The 6,194-nt window shown below is 38.0% G+C and overlaps 1 long non-coding RNA gene and 1 pseudogene across 1 annotated transcript; both read right to left on the reverse strand.

The window, feature by feature from the left end:
- Positions 1 to 632: 632 nt before the first annotated feature.
- Positions 633 to 1,825, reverse strand: LOC121791480 (annotated as a pseudogene).
- Positions 1,826 to 2,745: 920 nt separating this feature from the next.
- On the reverse strand, positions 2,746 to 3,040 carry LOC121791481. Its single transcript, XR_006048576.1, has 2 exons — positions 2,909 to 3,040; positions 2,746 to 2,817 (listed from the first exon to the last, which is right to left on the reverse strand). It is a non-coding gene; the product is annotated as an uncharacterized LOC121791481 (long non-coding RNA).
- Between the last annotated feature and the right edge of the window lie 3,154 nt (positions 3,041 to 6,194).

A 6,194-nucleotide genomic window follows, 5' to 3' on the forward strand; every position in this document is an offset into this window, starting at 1 on the left:
ATGCCATAATTTTACATAAAGTTGTTTATAATGGGTTCACATTGTGAATATCTACTTTATTCAACAAAACTAACTTGATGCATGCACCGCAAATTGAATGCATCTTACTTGGATACACACTCTTCATACCTAACCTCTAGAAATGTCCAATCCTCCTCCACGTCCATAAAGGATATTGCTCTCCCTACTCAAATTTTGGTGACCCATCTCCATCTTTCCCTCATTCAACGAACCTCTTTAAATGTTCCAATACTTCTTCACATGCATAAACGATACGCTCTCTCCGTCTAAACATTCAGACCCCTAAGCCAGAGTAGCCACAAGATGAATGTGGTAGTACAAATTTGAAGAAGTGTATGATTAACCTCTCAACTGAGGTTATAATCTAGCAGCAACAGACGATACATGTTCTAATTTAAGCAGATATAAGAAATGAAGGAAATATGAAAGGCAAATATATAAAAAGCAAATAACAATACCTATATATATCAAAGAGAGGGTACAGTAAAATGCCCCTCTTTTATTACAGCACTGGAAAAGTAAAAAACCAAAACACAAACGACTAAATCAAATGTTTTTCAAAACAAGTTCACATATCTCAGAAACTGAGCAAGACACTAGTAGAATAGTAGTATCATAGAAACGGAGACTCAAAAGAAAATTTATTTCTTTTCGATTTCCTCATCCTCGCTCTCACTCCAGCATTGGTGCAGAGTCGACCTCGGAGATCCACACCCGGCAGCGCTCGTGAAGTTGCAGTAGATAACAGATCCACCATCGCCGAGCACCTCGCATCTCTCCCGGCACACCCATACTTTGCAATATCCAGTTTAAACGCAGAATCAAGCTCTTTCCCAGCAACAGAAGCTCGCACAGCCACAGAGAATTGGCCGGGTTGAAGCATGCCAACACCCTCTCCACGAGCTGAGTCAAGTCCACCTTCTCAAAATCATACCCGCCTGTTTCGAAACTTGCATAGCTGAAGCCATCTTCTGGGGTGACATGGATAGTTAACACCGCGCCTCCCTCGATCGAGTTCATGGAGTACCCACAAGGGTCGAAATCAAAGTCGCATATCTCTGATTCAGGGAGGATGTTCCTGATGCCAGATGCATCAGTCATGATAGCAGCAGAGCTGGATTGGTTCTTGAAAAACACAGAGGCTTCTTCTGGTCCAGATTGGTCATGCACATCTCAAGGGTGTAAACAGTTCCACATCACTTGACGGCTCCAAGTAGGCAGAGAGACATGCCACTTCTCGGTGCTCATCGGCATCTCCCATCACATAGGCTTCGCTCATAAGTCCAAGTTTGGAGAAATGGTTGTCAAGAACAGCAACTTCCTCATTGAAGCTGCGATGGGGGAATGGCTAGCACCCGGGAATATGAAGCTTCCACGGGAGTATCTAACAGAGCTCACAGTCAGTCCAAGTCCATCAGCCAACCTCAGAATCGGTGGGATAGACAGCAGTAGTTTTGTAGTGCCACACGTTTTCAGAATTATCTTGTATGAGTAAACAAAGAGGCTCGACTCAGAGAGGACATAGGAGTCGACATCATCGTTCTTCAGAGATGCAACAATGGTGCATTGTGCTGGATCTAAGATTTCATCCACTGTGCTTTGGTAAGCGCGCGAGGCCATAGCCATCGGGGTCAGCAAATACTCCGGGCTCAACGAAAGAGATCTCAAGCCTCTTCTCATAACCCTCAAACCCAATTGCAGAGACTGGCATGTCCATTTTGGATTAATCAACTGGCGGGATTCTTTGCAGAGAGAATAACAAGGATGAGGAAAGAAAGAATGGAAAGACAAAATCTAAGCTATAGTCCTGCTAGCAACGCAGGGTGGGTTATCGTAAAGCTTGGCGAATCTCAGGATGGCTTGCGAGCGCACTGCATAAGAGGGAGAAGAAAAGGATTAAGTTAGTAAACAACATACAGTAATAAGCAAAGTAAAAACGATTAAACAGTTGAAATTGGTGCTCACGTTTGAGTATGCAGCAGATCTGAATTTCTTGATTCCACCGTTTGGTCGAACGTCTTCAATGCTGTAACCGAGGGGAGCTTCGTAGAATAGGGATTTACTACTGCTAGATTTCTTCTTCCCACCCTTTGACTCCATCAGATCATTCAATTTTTCCTGCAAAATGAATCAAATACTAAAATTTAGAAGCTATAACAAACAGTAAAAGTAACATACAGCACAGCAGAAACGGGAAAAGCACTACTATGACGACACAAAGATTTTGAAAAGTGTATTACAAATTATTATTATCAAATGCGTTCTAAACATAGCGACAGAACCCCTCAGGAAACACATAACATAATTACCTTATCAATAGTATATGAAAATACTCAATTTCTACGCTCAAATTTACACCCAAAATTCCGTGATATAAACATGTATACATGACTAATTCAATAGTGCACCAGCAATTGATATTTGTCTGATCCAGAAACTGAATTGAGGAGCTTATAGGAAAAGAGAAACGCATATAAGGAAAAGATAAAAACAATGACAAAACACAGAAAAATACAACGTAGAATAAAACGGATCAAAATAATCATAGGCGAATTCGTAAACAAGCTTCACGAATCGCGTATTACCACATAAAACTCAAATCTATAATATATCCAAATCAAAAACCAATTTAACATTTAAAATTTATCGATATATCATATGCAACAATGAATCTACAAAAATAAATTAAAAAAAACGACTAGAACAACGGAGATCTGAAACTTACAAATAGATGATGATTATAAATTAAACAAACGACCCAGGAGGCTCCTTATCCCCAAGCTTCGGCAAACAAAACTGAAATTTCAAGGAAATATAAACAAAATCTCATCAGCAAACAGTTTCATGCATTAAAACAAAATCGAAACAACGAGCAAAATTGACTCACGTATTAAAAATAAATATATTCTTGGAGAAGATCGAAAACAAACCTAGAATGAGAGTTCTCGACCGACTGAATTGAAAAATCTTCTGGGAAGAATATAAGAGATCTCTAGAATTCGGTATGTGGAGGAGCGATATTTGTGGGAGAAGGAATAGGTTGGGAAGCTCATTAAATAGGGAGATAGTAGAATGTGCGTGCGACGCGTGTTTTCATGAAACTACGGATATACCCTCCGCTTACTTGTGCCGCTGATATCTGTTGGGACGATTTTGCCCCCGGGGCGCCGTGTATTGCGCATCACGAATTTTCTGATTCGCGAATATTTCTACGCATAAAGATGAAGATTATCTTAAATTTTAAAATTTGAAATTATCACAATCTTTAATAATTATATTTATATTTATTCTATCTCTAACTTTGTTAAGATATCTGTTTTATACAAAATTGGGTTAATTTTCACTGTAATTTCACTTTAACGAGTGAATCACGGAGGATGACTTATTAATTTATGCTAAAATAAACTTAATTTGGAAAATTTATGTACATTTATCTTTTCTCAAAATGATTATTACAAATTAACATAAAATTTCTATATCACTTTTTTTACTCCCTCCGTTTCATACTAGTGAAGGCATTTCTTTTCAACACGGAGTTTAAGAAAAATTGTGTTAAGTGGATTGTGTAAAGGAAGAATAAAGTAGTAAATAAAAAAGGTAGAAAAATGAAGAGAGTAAATAAGTTAGAAGAAATGTGTTACTAAAAGATAAATGACTCCACTACTACGTATCAAAATGACAAAATAACTTCACTACTATAAAACGAAGAGAGTATAATACAACAAATAACAAAACTATTCTTTAATTAAATTTAAATTTTTAATAATATTATTTACATATACAATTTTATGTACATTTATCTTTTTTCTTATAAATATAAGATAAACTTGGTAGATATGAAGGAATGATTATTTCCTCAACAATGGAAATAGACACTCTCATTTAAAGATTACTAACCATGGAGTGAAATGAAATGAAAATAGTAATTTCGTTCCTATTTTATTCCTCCGTATCAATCGGGTTTTAACATATACAATCACAATTGAAACAAATATTAATGTTTTATTATTGAAAAATAAAATCGGACTAGATACATAGACCCAATTTAAGTGGTTTACAACCTTTATAAATAATTCGTATTATATGCATTATAAATAATTAAACAATATTCTTGTGCAAATTTGAAAATGAAATCAATATAATTAAATAGTCGACTTGACAGATCATCCGACATAAATTTAAATTACTGTTACAATTTGGGCCAAAGGAAACGAATAATTTACACGTGGGTGAGACGAGGACCGTGAAAAATATATGTGGTGGGGTAAGGGTGATTGTAGGCCACACAATTGGATTCACAATACTCTATTTATGACACAAATAAATAAGATACAAAATATAGCTGGATTATTTATTTATTTTTCTTCTTCTTTAAGAAGGATCAACGATAGTTCTCTATCTACCCCCAAAGTGACTCGGACCCCCGGCCTAACGGTCAGAGGTGAAGCGTCTTACAACCGAGCTGCGCTTCGTTGTCTTGGAGGGGACCAACGAGTCCGCCTATCTCCTCCTGCTCCTGGGTTCAGGCCAGTGAACTCATCACCCACAGGGAAAATAAATCCCCAAGATGCGCCTCCCAGGGGTCGAACAATGGTTCTCCATCTACCCCCGAAGTGACTCGAACCCCCGGCCTAACGGTCGGAGGTGAAGCGTCTTACCACCGAGCTGCGCTTCGTTGTCTTGGAGGGGACCAACGAGTCCACCTATCTCCTCCTGCTCCTGGGTTCAGGCCAGTGAACTCCGAAGTGACTCGGACCCTCGGCCTAACGGTCGGGGGTGAAGCGTCTTACAACCGAGCTGCGTTTCGTTGTCTTAGAGGGGACCAACGAGTCCACCTATCTCCTCCTGCTCCTGGGTTCAGGCCAGTGAACTCATCACCCCAGGGAAAATAAATCCCCAAGATACATCTCTCAGGGGTTGAACACGTGACCTTTAGGATGGTCCGATATCCTTGCTCCCTTCTCAACCACTTAAGTTAAGGGGCTTGGATTATAGGTGGATTATTTTCTTTCTTTGGACTTTCCACAAATTTCTGGCTCTCACCAATTTTGATTTTTCCTACTTTCTTTTCTATACAATTCTTTTTACATGGATAATGGATTGTGACTCAACTTGTCATTTCAAAATAAATAAAGTTAACTTTTTCCAAAACAAAAATAGCAAATGATTTGTTACATTGTCGACATTGTGTCAATTCAGTGTGTGGGAATATATTCGAGCTCAACTTGCTTCTCATTTTGTATATTAGTACTTCCTCCATTCCGTAGTAATAGAGTCATTTAGTACGTTTTATAGTAATAGAGTCATTTATTTTTTTGGTAAAGTCAACACATTTTTCCACGCCTACTTTACTTTCTCTTACTTATTTCTCTCTTCTCTTTCTACCTTTTTCATTTTCCATTTTATTCTCCATTTACTTAACTCACCTGACACAATTTTCTTAATCTTCGTGCCGCAAAGAAACGTCTCTGTTACTATGGAACAGAGGGAGTACTAGACTAGAGATCTGAAAATTTGTGCCACACCACAAGATAGGTCTAATTTTTAATTAGAATCAACATAAAACAACTACTATTAGATGGATTTGATTTACATTTATGATCGACATAAAACAACCATTCTGCTAGACGAGTCTAATTTTTGTAAAATCATGGATTAAACATGTCCAGTCAATGGATTTGACCAAATAATAAATATGACGAGACATTTAATTTTATGAAATTAAATAATATAGCGTCGATCTACATTTTACGTAAATAAATGTAGTATATTCACTTTCTCTAATCCGATTTTTGGTGAGTGAGAAATAGTGGATTAAAGTTGGGCATAATTAGCTTTTAATTAAAGTTTGAAGTTTGAGCTTAGGGAATAATTAACTAGTGTTAATTATCTCACATTGGAGAAGTAACCCATCTTTTAATGTGTTTAAATTAAGTGACTTTATGTTACTTAATAATTATAGTGGATCAAGATGGGTGAAGAGCTCACACGCGCGCACACGCGCGCGCCGCCCGAGCCCGTGCTCGTGGTCGCGGGCCCGGTCTCGATCTTGGACTTGGACTTGGACTTGGCAATTGGTCTTTGGGCGGTCTTTGGCATTAATGGCTTGGTTGACCCTGCATGGTGGCTCGACCTATAAATAGGCTAACCATTCCACTACATTACACACACAG

This window comes from Salvia splendens, unplaced genomic scaffold (assembly GCF_004379255.2).
Source record: "Salvia splendens isolate huo1 unplaced genomic scaffold, SspV2 ctg824, whole genome shotgun sequence".
Taxonomy (NCBI): domain Eukaryota; kingdom Viridiplantae; phylum Streptophyta; class Magnoliopsida; order Lamiales; family Lamiaceae; genus Salvia; species Salvia splendens.